Source organism: Pteropus vampyrus, unplaced genomic scaffold, assembly GCF_000151845.1.
Source record: "Pteropus vampyrus isolate Shadow unplaced genomic scaffold, Pvam_2.0 Scaffold133, whole genome shotgun sequence".
Taxonomy (NCBI): Eukaryota; Metazoa; Chordata; class Mammalia; order Chiroptera; family Pteropodidae; genus Pteropus; species Pteropus vampyrus.
In genome coordinates, this window is record NW_011888914.1 from 3,486,931 (window position 1) to 3,514,714 (window position 27,784).

The window sequence follows — 27,784 nt, forward strand, 5'->3', positions numbered from 1 at the left end:
ATTATTTTTAAATGATTCTTTAACTATACAGCATTTTCATTTCAGTCTTTATGAAAATGTTCTTTTCCAAGACTATCTGTACATTATTTTACACTGTCTAAAAGAGCTTATCACCGTTCCATGAATCAACTTCTTGACTAGAATATGGCTGGCAACATATCAGGCCTGCCTGGCTCCCCACAAACAACCCCACAGTACTTCATTACAGCCCAGTGGTTGGTTTCAGTTTCACCGTTAGCAGAAGTGCACATGGGTACAATCTTTCTAGAGGACAATTTGGCAGTGTCTGTTAAACCTATAAATGTTCACTCTCTTTGACTGAGTATTTCCACATCTGGGAATTTGTCCTACAAAAACAATTCCACACATGTACAAATGGAAAGGTAACAAGAACGAGCAACCAGTCTACTTAGGGGTGGCCCTTTCTCAAAGGGGGTTGTGGGAGGGACAGTTAAATTTTGATGAGCTGCAAAGACAGCAACCTAGAAAACTACTAAATGAAAAACTCATTCAGCTTTGATTTGTTGCCCAGTTTATAATTTCCTTTGATGTCTTTATTTCTGGCAACTGACCAGAAACAAAGGTGCTGATTCAACTCTACATGTTCCAATCATATACATGCCAGTGCAGATGCTAACATACAGATTCCATTGAAATAAAGATGTTTCAGATTTTTCTCTTTTGCTCCCAGTTTCACAAATGGAATTTAGAATATGGTAACCCTTAATTTGAAAATAGTCATAGAATGAAAGCCATATGTGCATAGCTTTAATATTGTTGCTTAAATAGGAAATGTCCAGATCTTATGTTGGCCTCCTAAAGTTGGATTGCTAAAAAAAATTGTATTTCCATGCATCTAGAGAGGTTTGGGATTGTTGCTGACAACTTATAAATAAGACAAATTTCTCATTTTGCACTCTCTTTGTTTCACTCAAAGTAGAAAAATTCTGATCAGGTCAAGAACACAAGTTAAGTCAGATCTCCTTAGTGTAGGCTGTAAAAGAGCCAGAGGAAAAGCACAAATAATTTCAAGCCAAAATGAAATTAACCCTAGGTTTGCTTCTAGACTATATTTAATGTAACACTAGTAAACAATTTTTCAAATTAAAAAAGAAGAAAATTCTAAAAGTTATTCATATTAGAATTCCTCAGATAAAAAATATCTTTACGAACTCTGACGATAGCTATTTGTGGACCACTGTACATTCTGAACATTTTTTCTTTATCTCAAGCTAATGACAGCTTCAGAGATGTGAACAAAAAAGATTAAAGGAAGTTGGGTGAGTTGTGCAGTATCACAATGTGGCTACTTGGAGAAGCCTGACACATAAGCATTACCCTCCTGCATGCCCCTCCTCTCCAGCATTACAAGTTGTCAATTTTTAAGCCTCTAGCTTCGCCATTAACTGGACTGACAGTTGCTTAGAAAATAAAATTGTAAAAAGCCATTTGCTTTGGTAATGTGAGATGTTACTTTACAAAATGACATTGCTACGCTTGTTTAGTACACAGAAACTTTCTGGTGAGAATTAAAATCAGACAACTCTAGAAGGGTAAAATAAAGATGAGATTTAAAAAGGAAAGAAAAACCAAGAAGCAACACCTTTAAAGTAAAAGGTTTTAAAGAGATCACAAATGCATGTTTTCAGTAAATTCTCTAGACCTACAGAAATGATTACATAAATAAGAGGCATAGGCAAGGGAGGAAAAACTTATACTATGCATAAATCTGAAATTTAGAATTCTAAGTTAGGAAAAAACCTAATAATGTCTTATTTAAAGAAACCATTAAATACAAAGAAGTATACGCAGTACACGATGACAACAGAGCCAGGCCAGTGACTTTGGGGACGGATGGGAGGTCGGGGAGCAGACAATGGCCTCTCTTCCTCTGGGGATCTTCCTCGCCAGGCATGTGCGGGAACCTCTCACAGGGTGGAGGCACAGATACAGCAAGTTGTCCTGAGCAATCAGCAGATGTGGGAGCAGGGGACTGAATGACTTTCTCCGGTCTTCAGAGGGAAACAATGGGGCAGGCAGCATTAAATGACATGATTCGCCTAGACTTGCAAAGGAAGCCTCTCACAGCACAGCCAAAGAGAGGCCACCAGACAGGAAGACCTGACGAGAGAGACACTGTGATGGCGGTGGCATTATTATCCCCCACTTTATAACCTGGAGCCAGGTGCGTATCAGCACCTATCTGAAGTTTTCTGGGAGGACCCACAGGCGATGCGCTTAACACACCTAGCAAGGCTATCTTGGAGGGGGTCATGGTAAAGGACACACAGCACGTTTCTGACAGGTACACCGGGGAGCAGAACTACTGCCAAAGACAAGGGAACACCTGGGAAGAGCAATAACCTTCAGTAACAACTTGCTTCTCCCTGGGTCTCCTTCACCCCTCAGGCACCTACAATGAATTCACTACCTCTGGGCAGAATCATAGTTATTCAGAATTTGACTGTCTGGGGTTGCTCTGGAACTTTAATAAACATGTGCATATACATATATGCATTTATATGTATCTATGTGGAGATGAAAGGGAGAAAGGAAGGGCTAGGCTGCAGGGGGAGAAGGATATTCCTCATTTGGAAAAAAACAGGTGGAACTACATGGCCTCCTAGCTAACCCATTATCTCTGGGATCCTGTGCAAACCTCCATACATTTACTTGAAAGAATGGTCTTCCAAGAAGCTATTCCAATAGGCACTGTGCAATAGAGTCTTTTGGGTGAAACTAGCTTTACTGTAAGAAAGTTTCTATAAAAACTAATTGACAAAAAAAAGAACTAAGATTTCTCCTGCCTATCTTACTACAAACTGTGCCACTAGTAACCAAATAGCAGATGAGATAAAGTTTCTCTTTACATTTTAGCTAATAAAGAAAGAAGGAATGATACAATCCATTTAGCAAGGCCTAATCGATTAACAGATCTAGACATTAAATATCAATGGCTGCTAAAAAAGATAAACAACCAGACTGTGGGTACCTCCTGATAAAGGAACATACACCACTTATGAAGTAGTCATGTCAAAATAAATTGAATCTAAATATGACCAAGCTTTAGGACCCAACTATCAATTTAAGACCCAACTATCAAAGACATCAAGAAGTACTGGGGATATAGAAACATGATAAATGACACCACAGGGATACAACCAGCAAAATCCAAATGCTATAAAACTCTACAGGACAAAGAACCTGGTTTCATCAAAATATAGTTCACAAGGAAAGAGAGAGCTAGAATAAAGTCAGGTAACAATAAGAAGAGACTTGAAAGTCACATTGACCAATCTAATATGTGGACCTTATTTGGATCCTTATTCAAAATAAAATATTTTTAAAATCTTACAGATATTTAAAATTTGAACACTAACTATACTTGATGTTATTAAGGAATCATTATTTTTTTAGGTGCAATACTGGTAGTTTGGTTATTTTAATAAGTCCTTATCTTTTAAAGCTACACACTAAAACAGTTACAGATAAAATGGGGCAGGGAGTGTTTGAAGATATAGATGAAACAAAATTGACCATTAGTTGATAATTATTGAAATTGGGTTACAGATACATGAGAGTTCATGATATTATGTTGTCTACTTTCATCTCTGTTTTAAGTCTTCCATAATAAAAAGATTTTTTGTTTTAAAGGCACTGGAAGCTCCTAAAGGCTTAGGAGACAACCATTGTAAGAACCACCTCCTCTCTGATCATTCAACTGCCATTCGTGAGGGTTCTTCAAAAGGTCATTTAACTCTAAATTTTAGGACTCTTCCTCTCATCTTTTTAATCTAATTCCCTATATGTAAGATAAGGTTATTATTCAGGGTAGGTTACTAGTTCTGCCAAAAAGAACGATAAGCTTACCACAACCCAGACCCGTGATTAGTGGCCTAGGCAAAGTGGTTTCAGTGGGTGGGAAAGACCCAGGAGATGAGAAATAGAAATAGTGAGAGTAGTCTGATCTTTCATGGAATTAAAGTAAAATGAAACTAGGCAAGAACGTGAAATTCAAGTTACGCATTTTACGAAACAAAAAAATAACGTTTCATCATTAGAATTTACATATTGTACACCTCAAAGACCCAAGAAAGTCAAAAACAAACTGTTTGAAATGACTAAGGAGCTTACAAGGTTCTTAGTAAAGGTTGAACTGTATCCCCCCAAAAAAGACATTATGAAGTCCTAAGCCTCAGCACCTCAGAATGTGACCTTATTTGGAAATAAGATCTTGGCAGATGTAGTCAAATTAAGATGAGGTCATTTGGGTGGGCCCTAGCCTAACGAGACTGGTGTCCTTATAAAAAAGAAATTTAGACACAGAGACAGACACATAGCGAGAACACCACGTGAAGATGAAGGTGCAGAAAAAGGTGATTCACCTATAAAACTAGCTCTTTAAGGAACCATATGTCTTGCAGTATGTTATTGCTGGTCTTTTTAAAAAGTGATTGGATATTATCCTTGGCTTATTGGTTTAAATAGTATTTCCAGTCACTCAGTGAGGCATTGCAAATAAATGCTTGCAGTTGACTATAAAGGGTCCTTAGCTCAACCTTATTCTCTCTGATATGATGCAGAAAATGCCAAAGATTGCCAGCAAACTACCAAAAGCTAGAAGAGTCATAGAAAAGATTTTCCCTCACAACCCTCAGAAAGAACCAAGCCTGCCGACACCTTAATCTTGGACTTCTAGGGTACAAAACTATGAGATAATACATTTCTGTTGTTTAAGCCACCCAGTTTGTGGTACTTTGTTACATCAATCCTAGAAAACTAATATGGTGGCCATTTACACATTAATACTAAAATGAACGATCTTTGAATACACCATTAAAAAATCTGTTAGAAAATATGATATATATATTATGCTACTCAGAATAACAATTTTTTAAAAAGTACAACACACCTAGGAATACATTTTTAAAAACATAGGCCCTATGTGGAGAAAACTGTAAAAACTACTAAGGAATACATGTAAAAGAAGACTTAAACAGGAAGACAAGTCTTGTTCTCAGGAGGACTCCTTAAAGGAGTTGTCTATACCGATGGCTCCAATTTCTCTCCTCTTCTTTGTTGAATCCATTCCAATCAGGCTTTTACTGTTACTCCACAACTGCTCTTATCAAGGTCACTGGTGATCTGCAAATTGCTAAGTTCAAGGCCAGTTCTCAGTCTTCAACTGAGCAGCATTTGAGGAAGTGGATCCTTTTTGCCTAACTTTGCTTGGCTTCCAGGAAAACACACACACACACACACACACACACACACACACACACACACACACACACACACAGAGTCTGTCTGTCTGTCTGTCTGTCTCTCTCTCTCTCTTCTCATCTCTCTCCCTCTCTCCCTCCCTCCCTCCTAGCTTTCTTCCTACCTTTCTGGCCACTCCTTCCCACACTCTTTTGCTTGCTCCTTCTTCATGTCCCCACCAGTAACATTAGGTAGTCTGAGGACTCAGGCGTTGGACCTCCTGTCTATCTGTACACACTCCCTAGGTGTCTCATGCCATCTTGTGGCTTCAATTACTTTCGAGTCCTCATAACTCCAGCATTTGACTTTCCAGCCTGGATCTCTCTTCTAAATTCCAGACCTCTCTGACCTCATCTCCTACTCTGTACCCCTCTAACCACAGTGGCCTCTCCTCCTGCTGTTCTTTGAAAATGCCAGCATGTGCTTACCTCGGGTCCTTTCCACTTGCTGTTCCCTCTGCCTGCTGTGCTCTTTCCCCAGGCATTCACATGGCTTGCTTCCTCTTCAACCAGCACTTTACCCAAGAGCCTCCTCACTGAGGCCTTTCTGACCACCTTACAGTAAACACACAGAAGTATTTATATTCCCTTTCCTCTTTAGCTTTTCCTCCTTAGTACTTTTGGCTATCTAGTATTTTATGTTACTTATTTATCTTGTGCATAGTCAGCCTCTCCTCTAACACACATCGCCCCAAACACACTCTAGATCAGAGCTGCCAAACAGAAATACAATGTGAGCCACATATGTAACTTAAACTTATTAAAAAGAACAAGTGAAATTAATTTTAATTATGTATTTATTTTAATTATGTATTTATTCAATATGTCTGAAACATTATCACATCAATATGCAGCACTGGTAACATTTAAAAGCTCAATAATCCCTTGTGGCCAATGGCTACCATATTAGATAGCACAGTTCTAGAATGTAAGCTTTCTCAACAGCAGAGATTTGTGTGGGTCTTGTAACTAGAAATTGCTTGGTACACAGCAAGCACTTCATAAATTTCTTTGAAAAAATGAATGATTCAGCATTATATTGATTCTCCACCCAATAATCCACACATTCAATATAATCTCAATTAAAGTATGAGAATTTTTTTAACTTAAGAAAAAGATTTTAAAGATCGTCAGCAATGCAAGCATGGAAGAACAGACAGAAACACTTGGAAAGTAAGAAAAACAAAGGGGTTGTTATCTATTAGAAATTATAAAAATAAATATAAATATAAAATACATAGATGTGATAGTATATATAACTATATAAAAATAAAAGGTAAATATAAAAAATAAAACCATAGAATAGCAAAAGAAAATATGGATTAATATTTTTACAATTTTAGAAGTAGAGACCTTTTCAACTCAATCATAAGTCAAAAAATTTAAAGAAAAATTGTGATAGAAATTGTACCATGCAAAATTTTTTTAAAGTTCTTACAAATGAATAAAGACAAACACTCAAATAGTAAAATGGACCAAGGATCTGATTAGGCAGTTCCATGCACAAACTAAATTATAAATTCCATTATAGGGCTGGAATTATTTGGGCACAGGCTCCTAGAAGAACGCAGTAAATAGTAGTCAGTCTAACTTAAGACTAACACACACAAACAAATGAACATTAACTTACAAAATGATATCCAACCTCGGACTTAAAAAAAATGCAAAAAAAAAGATATTTTTAAACCATAAAACTGGTAAATATTAGGATGATTTGACAATGTCCATGTTGGTAAAGATAGTGAAAAAGCCACTCACAACTTTACCTGGGGACAGTTGTTCCTGGTGCAGTCCGTGAACCTGATCTTCAAAAGGCCAAAACTCAAAATATCAGAGTTTGAAGTAAGAAAAGGTTTATTAATTGAGAAAGTACCAACTGAGAAGATGGGAGACCTAATCCTCAAATCCATCTTAAGAAAGTAAAGAGTTCAGGCTCCTTTTATGTCAAGGGACTGGGAAATGGGAAGGGCAAAAGGTGATTGACACCGCAGACATCTAGGCACCAGCAGAAGTCCAAGGAAGACTGTGCTTAGTCTGTTGACCCTAGTTGATGTGGGTCTAGTCAGGAGGGTCCTGCAAATCTTTGATAAACATTACATACTTCCCTTATCTCTTTGGGAGAGCCACCTTCTGGTAAGAGGCTATTTTTATAAAACTCAGGCTTAAAGCACAATTCCTCTAATGATTAGCACATCTATATGTAAGACGAAGGAGAGGCTATTCGCCTGAAGGCCATGGGAAGATAGCAGGCTTGAACAAGACGAAGCCAGAGAGGCTAGTATTTCACTCTGTTACACGACTTTACATTTCTGATGGGCAAATGGGCAATAACAGCACTTAGAATACACATATATTTGACCCAGCAATTTCACATCTAGGAATTTATCCTAGAGTTAACAGGGAGAGGGGAGAGTTTAGGAGAGCTATAAAAAAATGTTCATTATTGTGATGGTTAATTCTATGTGTCGACTTAACTATGCAACAAGTTACCCAGATATTTGGTTAAACTTTATTCTGGGTGTGTCTGTGAAGATATTTCTGGGTATGCTTAACATCTAGATCAGTAGACTGAGTAAAGCAGATTACCCTCCCTAGTGTGGGCAGGCTTCATCCAATCAGGTAAAGACTTGAAAAGATCAAAAGGCTGAGTAAAAGAGAATTTGCTCTCTGCCTGAGGATTTTCAAGCAGGGATATCAGTCCTCTCCTGCCTTCAGACTCAGACTGGAACTTGTACCATCGGTTCTCCCGGTCTCAGGCCTTTGATGGCAGATCTTGGAACTTCTCAGCCTCTATAATAACGTGAGTGGATTCTTTACAATCAATCTCTGTATGTGTGTGTGTATGTCTCTTCTTGGTTCTGTTCCTCTAGATAACCCCAACTAATACATCTATAGTGTTAGTTATGTGAGCAAAAAAAAAAACCAGGAAAGAATGGGTATGCTCATCAAAAGAGAGTAAATTAAATAATTTTTGATTCAATGGAATACTTTACAGTAATGATGAGGATTAACATGAACTGACTTGAAAAGATGTCCCCAATACATTGTTGATTTTTTTAAAGTATTTTTAAAGATGTCCCCAATACATTGTTGATTTTTTCTAGAACAGCATGTATTGCATGAGTTCACTGATATAAAATTATGTATCATGCACAAGAGTGTGTATGCCTGTGAAACAGGACAGCGTATTTAGTAAAAGATGATTTATCTCTCAGTGATGATATTTTAGATGATTTTTACCCTCTTCGAATTCCATATTATTCGCATTTTTCTCCAATGAGTTTATCAGGAAAATCAAGAATGCTATTCACTTTCATTTAAAAAAATAAAAAGTTCACAGAGCAAAGAAGAGAGATATGGCTGTAGCAGGAAGGGAATTTAGGTAAAGAGAGTTTGGGTGCTTGCTGTTTTACAATAGAAGAACTGAGAAAGTTAAGGGAAGGGGAAAAAAACAAAGGGATGAAAGACTGAGCCCTGACTGCAAGCCATGCAGCTGGAATACACTGATGGGATCCAGGAAGAGAGGAGTTGGTTCCTACCCTCAGGCAAGAGAGATAAGGGTCTACAAATGTAAAAATAATTCCAGATGAGTGACACAGGAGCTACACTGCCAACAGGAGGGACCTGGAAAGGAATGCTGGGGGAGATGGTGTCACTTCCAAGGTAGGCGGGACTTCTCTGCACATAGGGGAGTGGTAAGGAAAGTCCTCCCCAGGCTCGAATCCTGTAGGCTACTCAAGTCAACAGGGCATAATCTGGGGGTCAAAGGAAAGCTAACTGCGAGCCTGGAAAATTAATCTGGAGCTTATGGTAAAGAGGCTTGAATGGGGTAAGGACTTTGACCAGAACTCAGCAGGAATTTTAGGAGGCCTGAGCAGTGCATTGACCTACTCCTAAAGGTGCTCGGGACATACTAATCCAGTAGCTAGCTGCTTGTTGGACTTGCAGAGAGAAGGAACTTGACCATGGAGGCAGGGAAAGCCCAGTGAGAAAGCTAATGTGACAGTTATGAGCTAAAGTTATGAATTTAAATGGTGGCAACAGAAGTAGAGCGTGACATGGAAAGCATCATGGTAGCAGTTTATACAGTATAAAATATCTGACATCTGCGACCTCAGGAAACCTACTCCAGACAAGGTTGAGCTGATTACGTGAAATCAGGCTATCAATCATTTTGCATTAAGAATTTTACTCAAATATTACATTTTATAAACAGGTATTTCCTCTTCTCTTTCTGCTAATTACTTTTGTGCTAGATACAGGAAACTGAGGAGGTGATAACGAAGAGTACTAAAGAAAATCCAAAACCTGACATAACTTCAGTGCCTCATTTAGAAAGGGCTGAATTTATAAGTCAAGTCTCACAATAATTACTACTCATGAGGCAAAAATTTCAACAGACCCAGAAATGGAGGGTGGAGGAGTTGAAAGGATGGAGGTGGGGCAAGGAGAAGCTAAGAAGGGAGACTCAAGAAGAACCCAGTTTGTAATTCAAATTTTTCACAAAGTGATGTGCCTTAGAAATTTATCAGAATAATGCTAAAAATTCCAAATACCGATTAAGTGGCCAGAGAAGTACTATAAAAGCACTTAGGTTAGCTGAAGAAAGTCGCAGCTGCTCAGAAATATTAAAATAAAAAATTTAACTCTAAGCAAACCTCCATGTTCGACCATCAAAAAAGAGCATCTTTACCATGCCTAAGTAAATGACATCTATATATTTATAAATAATATTAGGTAAGAATTCAATTTTTGCTCTCTTGATTTATGCAAATTTCACATATTTCTCCATAGTCTGTTCTCCCTTTCAAATACAAGATTATAAGTAAGACAGAATATTTCATCATTATCACTCAAGTGAAATGTGAAATTTTAGACTCCCTGACCAGAACTTCGGAAATCTCTTTAGAGTGAGAGAGAAAACTACAAAAGAAAAAAAATCACCTGTAAGACCCGAAGTTAAACATAGACCTCAGAGCGGGGGGGCGGGGGGGGGGCAGATACTTGGAGTGGGGGCAGCTTGGTAAGTAAAGTAGGTGGAATGATAGACACACTGCCTTAGGAACGCTGTCAGTGTAACAGAAATTTTTACGACTGTTTTACATTCCAAAATGTGTTTGAAGGTACGAATAAAGTTTCAAACATCATTCTAAGGGAATTCACTTCACCTCCAGGTTTTACAAAACTATATGCTTCAGGCTCAAGCCTTATTGTGATGGTTAATTCTATGTGTCGACTTAACTATGCAACAAGTTACCCAGATATTTGGTTAAACTTTATTCTGGGTGTGTCTGTGAAGATATTTCTGGGTATGATTAACATCTAGATCAGTAGACTGAGTAAAGCAGATTACCCTCCCTAGTGTGGGCAGGCTTCATCCAATCAGGTAAAGACTTGAAAAGATCAAAAGGCTGAGTAAAAGAGAATTTGCTCTCTGCCTGAGGATTTTCAAGCAGGGGTATCAGTCCTCTCCTGCCTTCAGACTCAGACTGGAACTTGTACCATCGGTTCTCCCGGTCTCAGGCCTTTGATGGCAGATCTTGGAACTTCTCAGCCTCTATAATAACGTGAGTGGATTCTTTACAATCAATCTCTGTATGTGTGTGTGTATGTCTCTTCTTGGTTCTGTTCCTCTAGATAACCCCAACTAATACATCTATAGTGTTAGTTATGTGAGCAAAAAAAAAAACCAGGAAAGAATGGGTATGCTCATCAAAAGAGAGTAAATTAAATAATTTTTGATTCAATGGAATACTTTACAGTAATGATGAGGATTAACATGAACTGACTTGAAAAGATGTCCCCAATACATTGTTGATTTTTTTAAAGTATTTTTAAAGATGTCCCCAATACATTGTTGATTTTTTCTAGAACAGCATGTATTGCATGAGTTCACTGATATAAAATTATGTATCATGCACAAGAGTGTGTATGCCTGTGAAACAGGACAGCGTATTTAGTAAAAGATGATTTATCTCTCAGTGATGATATTTTAGATGATTTTTACCCTCTTCGAATTCCATATTATTCGCATTTTTCTCCAATGAGTTTATCAGGAAAATCAAGAATGCTATTCACTTTCATTTAAAAAAATAAAAAGTTCACAGAGCAAAGAAGAGAGATATGGCTGTAGCAGGAAGGGAATTTAGGTAAAGAGAGTTTGGGTGCTTGCTGTTTTACAATAGAAGAACTGAGAAAGTTAAGGGAAGGGGAAAAAAACAAAGGGATGAAAGACTGAGCCCTGACTGCAAGCCATGCAGCTGGAATACACTGATGGGATCCAGGAAGAGAGGAGTTGGTTCCTACCCTCAGGCAAGAGAGATAAGGGTCTACAAATGTAAAAATAATTCCAGATGAGTGACACAGGAGCTACACTGCCAACAGGAGGGACCTGGAAAGGAATGCTGGGGGAGATGGTGTCACTTCCAAGGTAGGCGGGACTTCTCTGCACATAGGGGAGTGGTAAGGAAAGTCCTCCCCAGGCTCGAATCCTGTAGGCTACTCAAGTCAACAGGGCATAATCTGGGGGTCAAAGGAAAGCTAACTGCGAGCCTGGAAAATTAATCTGGAGCTTATGGTAAAGAGGCTTGAATGGGGTAAGGACTTTGACCAGAACTCAGCAGGAATTTTAGGAGGCCTGAGCAGTGCATTGACCTACTCCTAAAGGTGCTCGGGACATACTAATCCAGTAGCTAGCTGCTTGTTGGACTTGCAGAGAGAAGGAACTTGACCATGGAGGCAGGGAAAGCCCAGTGAGAAAGCTAATGTGACAGTTATGAGCTAAAGTTATGAATTTAAATGGTGGCAACAGAAGTAGAGCGTGACATGGAAAGCATCATGGTAGCAGTTTATACAGTATAAAATATCTGACATCTGCGACCTCAGGAAACCTACTCCAGACAAGGTTGAGCTGATTACGTGAAATCAGGCTATCAATCATTTTGCATTAAGAATTTTACTCAAATATTACATTTTATAAACAGGTATTTCCTCTTCTCTTTCTGCTAATTACTTTTGTGCTAGATACAGGAAACTGAGGAGGTGATAACGAAGAGTACTAAAGAAAATCCAAAACCTGACATAACTTCAGTGCCTCATTTAGAAAGGGCTGAATTTATAAGTCAAGTCTCACAATAATTACTACTCATGAGGCAAAAATTTCAACAGACCCAGAAATGGAGGGTGGAGGAGTTGAAAGGATGGAGGTGGGGCAAGGAGAAGCTAAGAAGGGAGACTCAAGAAGAACCCAGTTTGTAATTCAAATTTTTCACAAAGTGATGTGCCTTAGAAATTTATCAGAATAATGCTAAAAATTCCAAATACCGATTAAGTGGCCAGAGAAGTACTATAAAAGCACTTAGGTTAGCTGAAGAAAGTCGCAGCTGCTCAGAAATATTAAAATAAAAAATTTAACTCTAAGCAAACCTCCATGTTCGACCATCAAAAAAGAGCATCTTTACCATGCCTAAGTAAATGACATCTATATATTTATAAATAATATTAGGTAAGAATTCAATTTTTGCTCTCTTGATTTATGCAAATTTCACATATTTCTCCATAGTCTGTTCTCCCTTTCAAATACAAGATTATAAGTAAGACAAAATATTTCATCATTATCACTCAAGTGAAATGTGAAATTTTAGACTCCCTGACCAGAACTTCGGAAATCTCTTTAGCGTGAGAGAGAAAACTACAAAAGAAAAAAAAATCACCTGTAAGACCCGAAGTTAAACATAGACCTCAGAGCGGGGGGCGGGGGGGGTGGGGCAGATACTTGGAGTGGGGGCAGCTTGGTAAGTAAAGTAGGTGGAATGATAGACACACTGCCTTAGGAACGCTGTCAGTGTAACAGAAATTTTTACGACTGTTTTACATTCCAAAATGTGTTTGAAGGTACGAATAAAGTTTCAAACATCATTCTAAGGGAATTCACTTCACCTCCAGGTTTTACAAAACTATATGCTTCAGGCTCAAGCCTCAAAATGCTACACAGATGAGTAATTCCCTCAACATAAGATGCATTCAGGAGTTAGTTATATGTGCAGGAGGCCCCGGCAACAATGATCCGCCCTTCACAGAGTAAGTTCTTGTGATACTCTTCAAAGAGAATCAGTGAAGCATAAATCTTTTGCAATGGTTCCAATCTTCTAAGAATACCACCTTTCATGTCATTTGGATACTAAACATTATGAGCTCAGCTGCAGGATCACAAAAATCTGTGGGCCTTCCATCTTGACTTTTGATCTATCTACATAGGGAGTCCTTGATCATTACAGGGCATAAACAGTGTGGCTGACTGTAAGTTTAAACACTAAGACACTGTCCAGTAAATAGTTGAGGAATTAATCAAGATCATAGGCATAATCACAAAACAGGATTAATAATATCTAATTAGAATATATAAAGTATTCTACAAAACGAACTACAGACTGTAAGTCAACTCACCAACTGAGTAGCTGATAAACTAAGGAAAAGAGACTTCCCTATTGTGTCTATAAATAATATACCTTGTATACTATAATATTATAAATATCAACTGGTTTGTAGTTTTTCTTTTAGAGACCTCATGAATGATGCTCAGTTGACCAACCTAAGAGTATTAGATTCATTACAAATTTTTGAAACTTTACCCCTTGGAGAAAAAATCTTAATGTAGCCAATCAATAGCTTTGCTATCTAAAGAGCTCTTACAAATTTATGTATTACAAGAAGGCAAATACTTCAAAAAAGTACATAAGAAATTCACAGGCATTTGAAACACAGGGGCAAAAAAATACAAGAGCTAAAAACTTACATACAAATTTTCATCCTTCATAATCAAACAATAAAACAATGAAGATATAATTTTTTAGCCTTTCGAATTGAATATAAAAAATTAGAATAATCAATACTTACAGGAGGACAAGAAAACAAACTCATATATTGCTAGCAAGACTTCTGGAGGGCAATTTGGCACTATGTGTCAAAAGCCTTAAAAATATAAATAAACACCTTTGAACTCAGCAATCTGGTTTCTCTTCAAGGAAAGTAACTTCAGGAGTAAGATTAACATACAAAAATGTCTATTGATGCATTACATGTAAAAGTGAAAAACCGGAAGGCATCTAAAGTTTCAATGCTATGGGAACAGTTTAATAAACTGAAATATACCCATCCCACTCAATACAGTTCTGTCTTTTAGATATAGTGATGCTGAAAACTGAGTAGCATGGGAAAATGCTCATGATATATTAAGGGGGACAAGTTACAAAATAGCATGAAGAGTGTGATCTCAATGTTGTATTAAAAAAATATATATAATGATATGTACCAATATATTAGTAGTGATTACCTAAAGGCGAAGGATTGGAGATGTTCGCCTTCTGCTAACTTCTATATTATCTACTTTTCTACTATAACTGTGTATTAATTTTGCTGGTTAAGTACTTTACCTTAACAACTCAATGAGGTAGATTCTATTTTTAACTCCATTTTGAATATGAGGAAATGAAGGCACAGAGAGGTACATTAGCTTGCCCAAGGTCACACAGCTAGTATGTCATTGAACCAGGATTTGTCCTAAACTAGCCCCGCTCCAGAATCTGATCGCTTAACTACTTTGCAAAGATTCACATTTTAAAAATAATTTAAAGCAAGATGTCAGGTAATTTATTATTATATGCACTACAAATTCTTAAACTAAAGAGCTTTGTGGGCCAGACTTCTCAGGGCAAATCAGGAGACAGGTGGTAAAGCTGAAAGTTCTCTCCTTTCCCACCAGGTGTCCCTTTCTGTTCAGGTTTTTACTCAGATTATCTGAAAAGTCATCTATTTCCTCCTCTGTCACCAATCTCCCTCCACTCAACACACACAAACACACAGCATTATCAACTTCTCACGTTGCAACTGGCAACACTCTCCTGCTCCCTTCCTGCCCCATGACAATTCCCTGAGAATTTCTCTCCTGATCCTAAAAGCTAAGGTAGGTCCCACACAAATAACTCCTCAGGTCTATCCAGACATATTAAAATTTAACTCAACCCGGTATAAAATAAAGTGTTTTCTATTTCCCTTACAAACAGAAATGTATACTATTTTTCCACTAAGAAAGTTACAAAGTAGTTTAGATAGAAGAAATGCAAGTTCTTGGAAATGTGTTATTAAAATACAAAAGACTCTTGACAAACTATGGTGTGTCACATATGAATAGGCAAGATCACAGGATCTTTTCCTGTGTATCATGTGACATTCCTGTACTGGCCTCCACACAAAAGCCTGACAGATGTAAGTGCTTGTAGATAACACTCTGAACCATCTAAACCATCTAAGGCGCATTGAGATTTCTGCAAGAGTTCACAAACGATCAAGTTGCAAGGGACTAAAGAAGTGTTTTCTGTATCTCAAAGGAAAAAATATTACTAATCAGTATAAAGTAAGTTCTAGTTATCTGTTGTTCTAAAATTAGCCACTTGATCGGGTTAAAAAAAAAAAAAACAAAAACCTGAAGTTCCTGCCAGTAGAAACAGGTATTTAGACTACTGGATAAAATATCACCACGAGTGATGAAATTATCTTATTAAAGAACAATGACAGCTTTTTAACTTCAGGGACTGATAATAGTTATAGTTCATAAAGGAATATTTTATTCTGTTACCACAAATCTTATTAAAGGCAAGACTCTCTTACTGAGGGGTTGTGGTTTTACACCTGACAAGTTAGATTAATCCATATTTCCAGTACATAGATATACATTATCTTTGTTTTCTAAAAGTGAACCTAACAAAAGACTGCGTTTCCCAGTAATGAGACTAGTTAGTATGATCTCCTTCAATAATAAAAATTTAACAATAAAGAATCCTAAAATTCATTGGAATCACAAAAGACCTCAAATAGTCAAAGCAATCCTGAGTAAAAAGAACAAAGCTGAAGGCATCACACTACGTGGTTTCAAAATATACTACAAAACTATAGTAATTAAAACAGCGTGGTACTGGCATCAGACTTATAGACCAATAGAACAGATAAAGAGCCCCGAAATGAATCCATGCATTTACAGTCAGTTACTCTTCAATGGAGGTGCAAGAATACACAATGGAAAAGGACAGCTCCTCAATAAATGATGCTAGGAAAACTGATTACCCACATGCAGCAGACTTAAAGACTTGAATGCAGGAATTGAAACTGTAAAACAACTAGAAACAAGCATAGGGGAAAAGCTTCTTGACATTGGTCTGACCCCAAAGGTACAGGCAACAAAAGCGAAAAACAAAAACAAATAGAATTGCATCAAATTAAAAAGCTTGTCTGCACAGCAAAGGAAACAATCGACAAAGTGAATAAACAACCTACAAAATGGGAGAAAATATTTGCAAACCATCCAAAATATATAAGGAATTCAAACAGCTCAGTAGCAAGAAAACAAATAACCCAATTAAAAAATGGGCAAAGGACCTGAATAAACATTTCTCAAAAGAAAACATACAAATGGCCAACAGATATAAGAAAAGATGTTCAAACATCACTGATCATCAGGGACATGCAACTCAAAACCACAATGAGCTATCATCTCACACCAGTTAGAATGGCTATTATCAGGACAAAAGATAACAAGTGTTGGCAAGGATGTGGGGAAAAGGGAACTCTTGTACATCGTTGGTAGGGATGTAAATTGATACAGCTATTTGGAAAACAGTATGGAGTTTCCTCAAAAAATTAAAAACAGAACTACCATCTGATGCAGCCATTCCATTTCTGGGTATACATCCAAAAGAAATGAAATCAGTATATCGGTATCCTCAAAGAGACATCTGCATTCCTATTTTCATTGCAGCATTATTCACAAGTCAACATATGGAATCGACCTAAGTTTCCATCAATGTATGAATATAAATATATCATGGAATATTATTGAGTCTTAGAAAAGAAGGAAATCCTGTCACGTGCAACAACATAGATGAACCTACAGGACATTACGCTAAGTGAAATAAGCCAGGCACAGAAAAACAAATACCATATGATCTAAAAAAGTCTAACTCATAGAATCTAAAAAAGTCAAACTCACAGAAGCAGAGGGTAGAATTGTGTTTACTGGGGGCAGTAGGTTGCAGGGGATGTTTGTCAAAGGTACAGAGTTGCAGTTACGTGGGGTGAATAAGCTAGAGATCTAATGCTTGGCATGGTAACTATAATTAACGATGTGGTACTGAATACTGGAAATACGCTGAGAGTCATTTCAAGTGCTCTCATCCCACACAAAAAAGGTATGTGAGGGGATGATACATTAATTAGCCTGACTATAGTATTCATTTCACTATGTATATTGAATCATCATGCTGTACACCATAGATATATACAATTCTTGAGAAATAAAATTAAAATAAATTTAAAAGAAAAAAAGTTATTTTAAGCCAGGCCCAAAAATAAGAGTCAAGTTTCTTTTTTCCTTTTTTTCTAAAATAAAATTATCTGAAAATTCTATATATCCTTTTTTAATCATTTGTTTTTATTTTTCAATTACAGTTGACATACAATATATCTGTTTCAGGTAAATAACATAGTGTTTAGACATTCATATAACTTAGGAAGTGATCTCCCTGATAAGTCTAGCACCCACTTGACACTACACATAGTTATTACAATATTATTGACTATATTCCCTATGCTATACTTTACATTCCCATGACTGGTTCTATACATGGCAATTTGTACATCCTAATCCCTTCTCCCCTTTTTCACCTAGACCCTCAACTCCCTCCTATTTGGCAACCATCAAAATATTCTCTGTATCTGGTTTCTACATAATGAAAAAGTCACAGAATCTCCAATTTGGTGAAATCCTGTGTTAAGATATAATTACTTGTCAAGTATGATATGATCCTTTGAAAAGCTCATCTTTCACCCAGTAATTTAATGTCTGATAATCTATCTTAAAAAATTAATTAGATAGAATACAAAACATTTATAGATAGTAAAGTTTCAGTGTTATTTTTTATTTATTAAAAAAAATTTTTTTGGTATCATTGGTTAACGAAATCCAGTTCAGTGTTATTTTTTAAAATGACACACCAGATGCTTCCTGAATGTCCAATAATAGGAATCCAGTAAAATTATGAGACATCCAAATGATAAAATATTTTGCAGTTATTTAAAAAATCATGCTTTTATAAAATGTTATAGCATGAAAAATGCTCACAAAAAAAAAAACACTCAGTGGAAAAAACAAGTTACAAAACTGCTAATGCATTTTGCTTTAAAAGTATACACATATACATATATATATATATTAGGAAATTTATAAATATCTTACAATAAGAGGAAAAAAACTGTGACCCAGCAATCCCATTTCTGGATATATAAATCCAAAGGAAATGAAATCATCTAAAAGAGATTTGTAGTCCCATGTTCACTGCAGCATTATTCACAATAACCAAGGTGTGGAAACAATCTAAGTGTCCAACAATAGATCAATGGAAAAAGAAAATGTGATATATATGTGTATATTTGTATAGATATATACACAATGGAATTTTATTCGGCTTTAAAAAAAATAAGGAAGTCTATAATTTACAACAACATGAATGAACCTAGAGGGCATTAAGCTAAGTGACAAATCAGACAAAAATAAATACTACATGATCTTATATGTGCACTTTTAAGAAAAAAATAGCTTAACTCATAGAAACAGAGCGTAGAAAAGTGGTTGCCAGAGACTGTGGGGTGGAGGAAATAGTGAGAAGCTGGTAAAAGGATACAGTTACAGAATGGATAAGGGGCGAGCATCTAATGTACAACATGGCAACAATAGTTGATTATACTGTACAAGTATCATATAATTGAAATTTGCTGAAAGCGTGGAACTTAAATGTTCTCACACATGCAGAAAAAGGTGTGAAGTGATGGATGTGTTGACTCAGGAGGGAATCCTTCCACAATGTATGTATATAAAAATGTCATTGTACACTTTAAATATCTTACAATTTTGTCAATTATAGCTCAATAATGCTGAAAAAAAAAAAAGATGGGTGGAACAAGATGCCTCATAGTGTTAATAGTTTCTGATTAAAGAAAGAAAGCTTATTAAACACCTCCCCTATCTCCTCTCCCACCAAAGACACTGCTAATATGAGAGAAAAGGCATAAAGATAAGCCGCATTAAGGAACAGAACATGAGAGTGGCCAAAAGCAGAGGAGCGATTTCAATAGTTGAGGAAGATGGAAAACCAGCGGAGAAGTGGCAACTCGCTGTATCAGGGGTAGGAGAAGAAGCTTCAGCTTGGTGTTTATAGAAGCGGACACTTGCAGAAATGGGCAATTTTGCTCTGCAAAACCCTGCAGAGGTTTGAGATTTGAAACCTCTTGGTACTGGGGTGGACACAAATACAAACTGGGGAGAAAATGAAAGTCCACAGTTGTACCTGGTTATCAGTGCCTCACACGCAACGATTCATTATGATGCTGTCTGTCTCAAACATATTAATATTAAAAACTACATACCCTCCCCCCGCCACCCCCACACGTGCATACACGTGAATCAGTGCCGGTACTGAACAGTGAGCTGAGTGAAGATGCACATCTCCTGGCCGTGCTCCTCCCACGAGCTCTCAACCAATAAGCACTAACCACAATACCGTGCTTTCTCGCCAGCAGCTCTCTTACTCCACTGGGGTTTCTCTTTCTGCCTTTATTTCCTGTGCAGCTGAACAGTTTTGACCCATCATGGCTGGCAGAGAGGTGTAAGTGATAGCAGTAAAGGTGGTAGAAAAGTGCGCGGGGCACCTTGCAGAAGGCAAAGGATCCATCTTCAGGCCAGCAGGTAATACAAGACTGATTCGTGGAAGTCTCTTACACATCTCTGGAAAGACTGAATGGTGTCTGGAAGAATCTATGGCCAGGGTATATCAGGACTTCAGAGAACACGGTACCAAGAATGTTTCCAAAAGAATTATGCATAACCCCATCTGTTTATGTCGATTCATTTGGTCCTGGCTTTTTTCAGATTACATACTGAGCTGAAAGGATGGGTATTGATTAGAAGTCACTACCCTACTGCAGGCACAGAGCCCTGTCAGTCAAACATCTACTCTCACAGTACAGAGTGCAGGGAATCTCCTCCAAATTTTCTCATTTTCATTATGAATATTTTACATAAATAAAATACTATGCGATATATTATATATGGAAGTTATGAAGATAGTAATAAAACTCACTTCCTAATTTAAAAACTAAAATTCACTTCCCAATTTAAAAACTAAAATGTAACCAATAACAGTGAAACTCTTTATGCTCCACCCAATGACATCCCCAAAGTGTAAGCTCTATTGGCATTTTGTGTTTAGCTTCCTTTGCCTTTATGATGGTTTTGCCACTTACCTATATATCCACAAGCCATATATCTTTTGCTTCTTCAATTTGTAAAACTAATATCATATTGTATGGATTCATTTGTCTTGCTTTTTTTATTTTTGACATTATAAGTTTCTTCTCTAGGGAATATGAACAATTCCTAAGATGAGACTTTCGTATACACCATAATTATGCTCATAGAGCCTCCAACTGCCTTTTAGTCTTAAACATGAACAGAAAACCAAGCATCACCAGACATTCAAGGCAAGTTTCCAAAATAAAAAAGAGAGACCATGGTAAATAAAAAGAAATAACCCTGGAGTAAACTGAAGTAAAACTGGTAACCGATAAGAACTTAAAAAAGACAACAGTTAAATTACTATCTTCAGATTAAAGAAACTATTATAGAACAAGTTATAGTGGGATGATCAGAGGACATAAGGGAGTTCTTGGAAATAAAGTGATTGGCAGCATCTTTAAAAATTCAAGAGAAGGAATAAGGTAATCTCCTAGGACTAGGCTGTGCACCTGAAACTAATATAAAAGAGTACTGAATGTTAGCTGTAATTGAAAAAGTTTTAAAAGTTGGAGGTGGGGGAGGTGATAGGAAATAAGAGATTCAAATTTCCAGGTATAAAACAAGTAAGTCATGGGGATGTGGTGTACAGCATAAGGAATATAGTCAATAATACTGTGATAGCGTACGATGTCAGGTGGTTGCTAAACTTATCATGGTGATCACTTCTTTAGGTATATAAATGTTAAATAACTATGGTGTATACCTGAAACTAATATAGTATTATATGTTTCCTATATTTTAGTAAAAATCTTTTTAAAAAATTTCCCCAGAAGTAGAACCAAAAGACAAAGAAAGACAGAAAAGTTTAAAAAGAGGCTCAATCCAATAGGTCCAATATCTGAGTATCAGAAGTTTTAAAAGAGAAAATAGAGAAAGAAGAGAGGAGAATTATCCAAAGAAATGACAGAAGAAAATTTCTGAGATGTTAAAAGGCATGAGTCTCCATATTGAAAGGGCCAAGCACTCAGCACAATAAATGGAAAAATAAATCACATCGAGTGGTTGACATTTCAGAATTATCCAAATTCTCTGAACAGAGAAGAAAATATTGTTTTTAAAAAGAGATAGATAGATAGATAGATAGATAGATAGATAGATAGATAGATAGATAGATAGATAGATAGATAAGAGAAAAATGATCCATTTCTTTTTCTCGTCTTCCTAACCATTCTGGAATAGGTTTGACAGTATGTAACTTTTAACCCTTTGAAGATATGGGGGGAAAAGGCATCCAGTCTATTACACTAAAAGCCCCAGAAAGTTCTGGAAGTACACAACTCCCGGTTTATTGCTAATGTTAAGTAGTGAGAGCTGGTGAGTTCACAAAGCACTGCAATAAAGTTAGAAGCTATAGCTATAAATAGAAGCTAGTCTTGCAAAGGATGGATGTTCTTCCCTCTTCTAGTCCTATTTCCCACACGTTGAAAGACTTTATGCTGAGCATATTTTGTGAATGGCTCTAAAACATTCGTAAATGAATTTACGAATCTATCAAAAACATCTACAGATCACAAGAAAGACTAACAAGTGGATCATAAATTAAACCTGAAACATCCCTGGAGGCAAAAATGACAAAACTGAAGCTGTCCTACTTCGGGCACATCATAAGAAGGCAAAGCTCTTTGGAAAAAATAATAATGCTGGGAAAAATAGAAGGGAGCAGGAAGAGAGGAAGACCAAACAGGAGGTAGAATAACTCCATAATAGATGCCATAGGCATAAGTCTACAGGAGCTGAGCAGGGCTATAGAGGACAGGACATTGTGGACATCACTCATTCATGGTGTCACCATGAATCAGAGCCAACGCAACAGCACGTCACACACACACACACACACACACACACACACATCTTTATTTAATAAATAATATTGAGTTATTACAAGTGAATGTGAACCTCTAAAAAAATTTAAATCCTGAAGTATTAGCATCAACTTTGCAATGGACATAAGTTGATTTAACATAAAGCCATAAAGCCATGCTTCTTCATACTGCTAAATCACATGGATAACTATATAGCTTCCTACAAAGAGCACGTAATACTGCAGCACAAGTTCACAATCTGTCATAAGAAATCTCATCTCACACCAATTCCATTGTCTCCTATCAACTAATATACTCTCCTTACTAAACACCTTCACTCTGCTTAACTTGCTTCCCCTTCTTTATATATTCTTCCATCCCCTTAGCACATGCACTTCTGTCATTTATAGTAGTCTCCTACTTCACACAAAGGCATGTGTAATATCTGAAACTGTGATCTCAATTTCAAGAAACTCGGTAACATCAGAAGTAGATATGAGTCTTCTGGAACTAACACTCTACATTGTGAATTCTAGAACACTGATATGGCATTAGTATGATCCAGCAAGGATGGATAACGTGACTCTGAGATTACTTCATTTCTTTCTCTCCCCTCTCCACTGTCTCTCATTCTGAGATGATCCTAACTAGTTTTTTTAAATGCATACTTCCTAAATCTTGTTAACCTACAAGGCATTTTCGAAGCTCCTCTGATTTTAATAGTTGCTTGTCTAAGTTGATTTGGTTTATAAATATTGCCCACATTCTCTCTCTTTTAAAAAAAGGAAAACTAAATTTGTCATTCATTGATGATAACTACATTAGTATTCCAAATGGATCACTGTGAGGCAAGTTTCCTGCCTCTGTAATTGTGATTTTTCAGGTCTCATTATTCCTCTTTCTGCTGTGCTCTAGGAAAAGGCCGTGTACACCCTCACTTTGAAAATCTGAGGAAGAGTCCCAATAGGACAATTTCTAAAAGACTGCCCCAAAATAAGTGAGGTATTTAAATCAAAAGTAAAATGTTTTATTTCCTAGAATGTAAGCTCCCTAAGCTCAAGGATAATACTTAATCAATTAACAGTTAACAACATCATTGGAGAAACATTTGAAATACTATTGTCTGCTTTCTTTGTCCATAACAATTAAGCAGAGTAAATATTTATGGAAAGAAGTAAAGATGAAGCTTAACACCTCTGCTTATAGTTGTCACCATGTTTAAATAAAAACCTTACAAGTATAGATAAATGATCCTTAGTGGAAGTGGAAGTAGTGGCTGGAGGATTGAACCAAGAATGGACACTGTAGGGTCCGGTCCTCTGAAGCAGGAGCTTTTCGTTAACTTGAGGCTCATCGGACTTATTGCTGGATTTATGGAAACTGAGGGGATGAACTTAAAGACATGGTAATTTGAAAGGACAGAGGCTATTGGGAAAAAGAAAGACAAATGAGGATGAACTCTGTGAACCACCAGGACACAAGGCACCTACACTCTCAGGAGTGCACACCCTCCCAGATTGCCTTGGTTGCTCTGCCACTACTCTTTTCAATTCAAAGTGCAGGCCCAACCCAAGGTGGGCAGCAGAAGTAGCTGCCCATGGTGCTGAACCCCAGGGCACATCACAGGCCAAGAACTAGGCAAGACCATAGTCCATGAGTGGAGTTTCAGATACTTTCAACTCCTCCATAAAGTTATAGCCCAAAATCATCACCAGTTTTTCCCCATAATTTTCATTTATTAGTTTCACCATTAAAACAGATCAATTAGAAATCTTCTTTTCATATAACAGACTAAAAAAACTGAGAAAAATCAGTTCAATTAATTTATTAGGGTTCACTCAGAAAACTTCAGAGTTAATAACTTTAGGTTGTGAGTCAAACTATTTTCTAGTAACAAGCCAAAATTCCTACTGCCACATTTTTGAGTTTAGGATCCACCATTTAATTTAAGACCAGTATCTCAGATGAATGATAAAGCTAAAGAGAAATCTACTAATAGATAAATGTATGTATACAGATTAGTATAATGCTTTGGGTTATCTTGAAAACACTTAAAAATATTAACTCATTAAGTGTGAAATAGAAAGTTAATTTAATTTTTTGACATGTTCAAGTTTGATGAAATGCATGTAAGGTAAGCAAGCATTTGAAGCTAGAGACTTGCAAACAGGTTTCCCAAAAGTAAGACACCTTTTACTAAACCAATTTATGGCAGCTAATCTCCAAGATGGCTCCCATTAATCTACACCTCTTAGTATTCATGCCCTTGTGGAGTCCCTTTCTGCAGTGAATCAAGGCTGGGTCGGTGTGACCAATAGAACACAGTGGAAGAGACAATGCATTGCAGCTTCCATCTTGGCCTCCTGTATTACTGACTCAAGGGAAAACAGCAGCCATGCCATGAGGACATTCAATAAGCCGTCGCCAACATGCCAACCATGTGAGTGAGACATCTTAGAAGTAAATCCTCCTTCCTCGGTCAAGCTTTCAGATGGCCATAGCCCTAGCTTGCATCTGACTGCAATCTCATTAAGAGACCGGAGTCAGAACCTCTCAGCTGGGTCATTCTCTATTCCTGACCAACAGACTGTGAGAGATAATAGATAAGTACTGTTGTTTTATGCTGTCCAGTTTTGGGGTCATTTGTTATAAAGCCTCAGTAACTGGGACATAATTTTACCCAACATAATCTGGGCCTAATCTTTAATAGTATCCTTCATGAATGATCCTGACTCTTTAATAAAAAGACTTATGGCTTATGTTTTATGTGACTAATGGTCAAACAGCGTAACTATTTTGATAGATAAGCAGTAAAGGAAAGAAAGGGATGGAAACTGTTATAAACTGAATTGTGTCCCCCGCCCAAATTCTTATGTTGAAGCTCTAACCCTTAGTATCTAGGAATATAACTACATTTGGAGACAGGATCTTTAAAGAGGTAATTATGTTTAAAAGAGGCTGGTAAGGTAGGCCCTAATCCAATATGATTGGTGTCCTTATAAGAGACACATCAGGAATGTGAGCACACAGAGGAAAAACCACGTGATGACGCAGAGAGAAGGCGGCCATCTGCAAGAGGCCTCAGGAGAAACCAAACCTGCCAATACCTTGACCTGGGACTTCCAGCCTGCAGAACTGTGCGAAAATAAATTTCTGTTGTTTAAGCCACCCATTCTGTGATACTTTGTTATGGCAGCCCTGGCAAACTAATACAAAAGAAAAACCCAGAGATTAAAAAAAAAAAAAAAAAAAAGACTTAGAAGACGTAACAAAAACATTTGAAGAAAAAACCCTAAACCATGGTGTCTAAAGATGCGCTCTTGGGTAACAGATCTATAAAAATGTACAAGGAAGTGATTACTATCCAAGTTAGAAAAATATAGGCAGCCTTCACTTTACATGGCTCTAGTACATACAATTTCAGCTCTTACAGTTTAGTCAAATTCACCAGTCCTCTAAGAACATGGTTCAAATCTCACTTACCACAGTATACTAATTTTGAGAAACTGCATAAAATACAAACCTCAATGATAGCTCTTCAGACTACAAATCACTATGTAATTAACAGATGTCCATCATAATCAGAGAGCAATCACATCACTTCTTTCAAGTCTGTCAGTGATTGGCCCTCCTCATCTGTTACTCAGTTCACACACATACACACACACACAAACTGTGTGTTTGTGTTGCCTCCTTGTCTCCCAGTGATAAATCCACATCGTATTTTACGAAAATGAACAACTGAAAGAGGAAACTGGCCAACAGAGAAGAAAGTGCAGCAAAGAAATGAAAAGTGGTAAAATTGGAAATAAAATTTGGATGGAATGAATGGGGTTATAGAAGAAATAGCTGACCAAGGGAATGCTGACATGCTACCATTTGAAGACACTAGATGTACAGCCAGAGGAATTTAACGAAGGGAACTTATTTACATACATGAGGGAAAGTGGTTGAAATGAAAAGGACGAAGAGATGAGGCCGGCAAAAACTTTACATTAGAGGAGAAAAAAAATGGTATAGATGATAGAAGCTCTGTTCGTCCCTCTGGCAACCAAATCAAAGTTGTGACGGAAACAAGGAGCAGCAGCAAGGAAAAATCACCTGAGATCTAGAGGAACTTCTCTCTAGATACAACTAGGGAGAAGTCCAAGAAAACACCCTGCAACAGCAGAAGGTAGTCCAGGGGGAGGAGGCGGGACTGCCCAGTCCCTAGCAGCTGAGTGAGAAAGAGGCAGCAGCAGAAGCCTCTCAAAGGGGCTGCATCTGCAAGCGGGTTTTCACAGAGACGGATGGACCTGCTTGCTCTGAGCACAAGTGCTGATTCGGCTGCGTGCAGGGAGCACCAGGGACTTACAGGGAGACATTGTCGGAGTGAGGGCCGAGGGGAGACTCATGCCGGCAGTATCCATTGGTCTCTTTTAAGCCCTCCCCGCTTCCAGTGCACGGACACAGCGCCGCCATAGCCGTGACATCATCAAATTGGACAATAGAGGTCGCTGCGCCCATAGGATTCCCTGAAACCCTGCCTCCCCCAACTTGTGGCCCCACCCAAGCCACATCCAGGTGTATCCTCAGCGAGTCAGGTGCTCCTTGCTGAGACTCACACTGGAGGCAGCCTTGGTTTCTGGTGTGGCCTTTTGAGGTAACTATAAACACAGCATCTGTAGATTGCTTGTTGAATATTAACAGGTGGCCCTGGAAGGGTAGAGGCTTGGACTAAGTTTGGCCTGCGGCTGAACCCCTCTCAGACTGTGTTACCAGACGCCTACTTCACAAATCCATACTAAGAAGACTGGGAGACTTAGGAGCTTAGCTTCGTACATAGAAACAGACACAGAAAGGCAGCCGAAATGGGAAGACAAAGAAGCAGAAACCATATGAGAGAACAGTACAGAGAGCCAGATATAATGGAGTCAAGTAATCTAATAGAGTTCAAAACACTGTTTATAAAGATGCTCAATGAACTTTTGAGAAGTGTAGATAAATTCAATGAGAATATCAACAGAGTTAAAAAACATAAAAATGGAAATGGAAATTATAAAAGGGAACCAGTCTGAAATGAAGAACACATTATCTGAGATGAGAAGTATATTAAATAGAATAAACAAAGTGAATAAAGAAGAGGATCAAATGCCCTATCTAGAGGACAGGAAAGCCAATCAGGACATTCAATCAGAATGACAAGAAAAAATATGCCAAGACTATAAAAATAATTTAAGGAGGATATGGGACACTATTAAGGCTCCAAATATTCATCTGATCAGCATAACTGAAGAAAATCAAGATGTTGAACAGCTGTTTGAAGAAATAATGATGGAAAA

General features: G+C 37.4%; 1 protein-coding gene across 3 annotated transcripts in view; it reads right to left on the bottom strand.

Moving 5' to 3' along the window:
• Positions 1-27,784, bottom strand: part of ANKRD6 (ankyrin repeat domain 6) — a 189,846-nt gene that overhangs the window by 145,330 nt on the left and 16,732 nt on the right. The gene's annotated exons all lie outside the window — the stretch shown is intronic.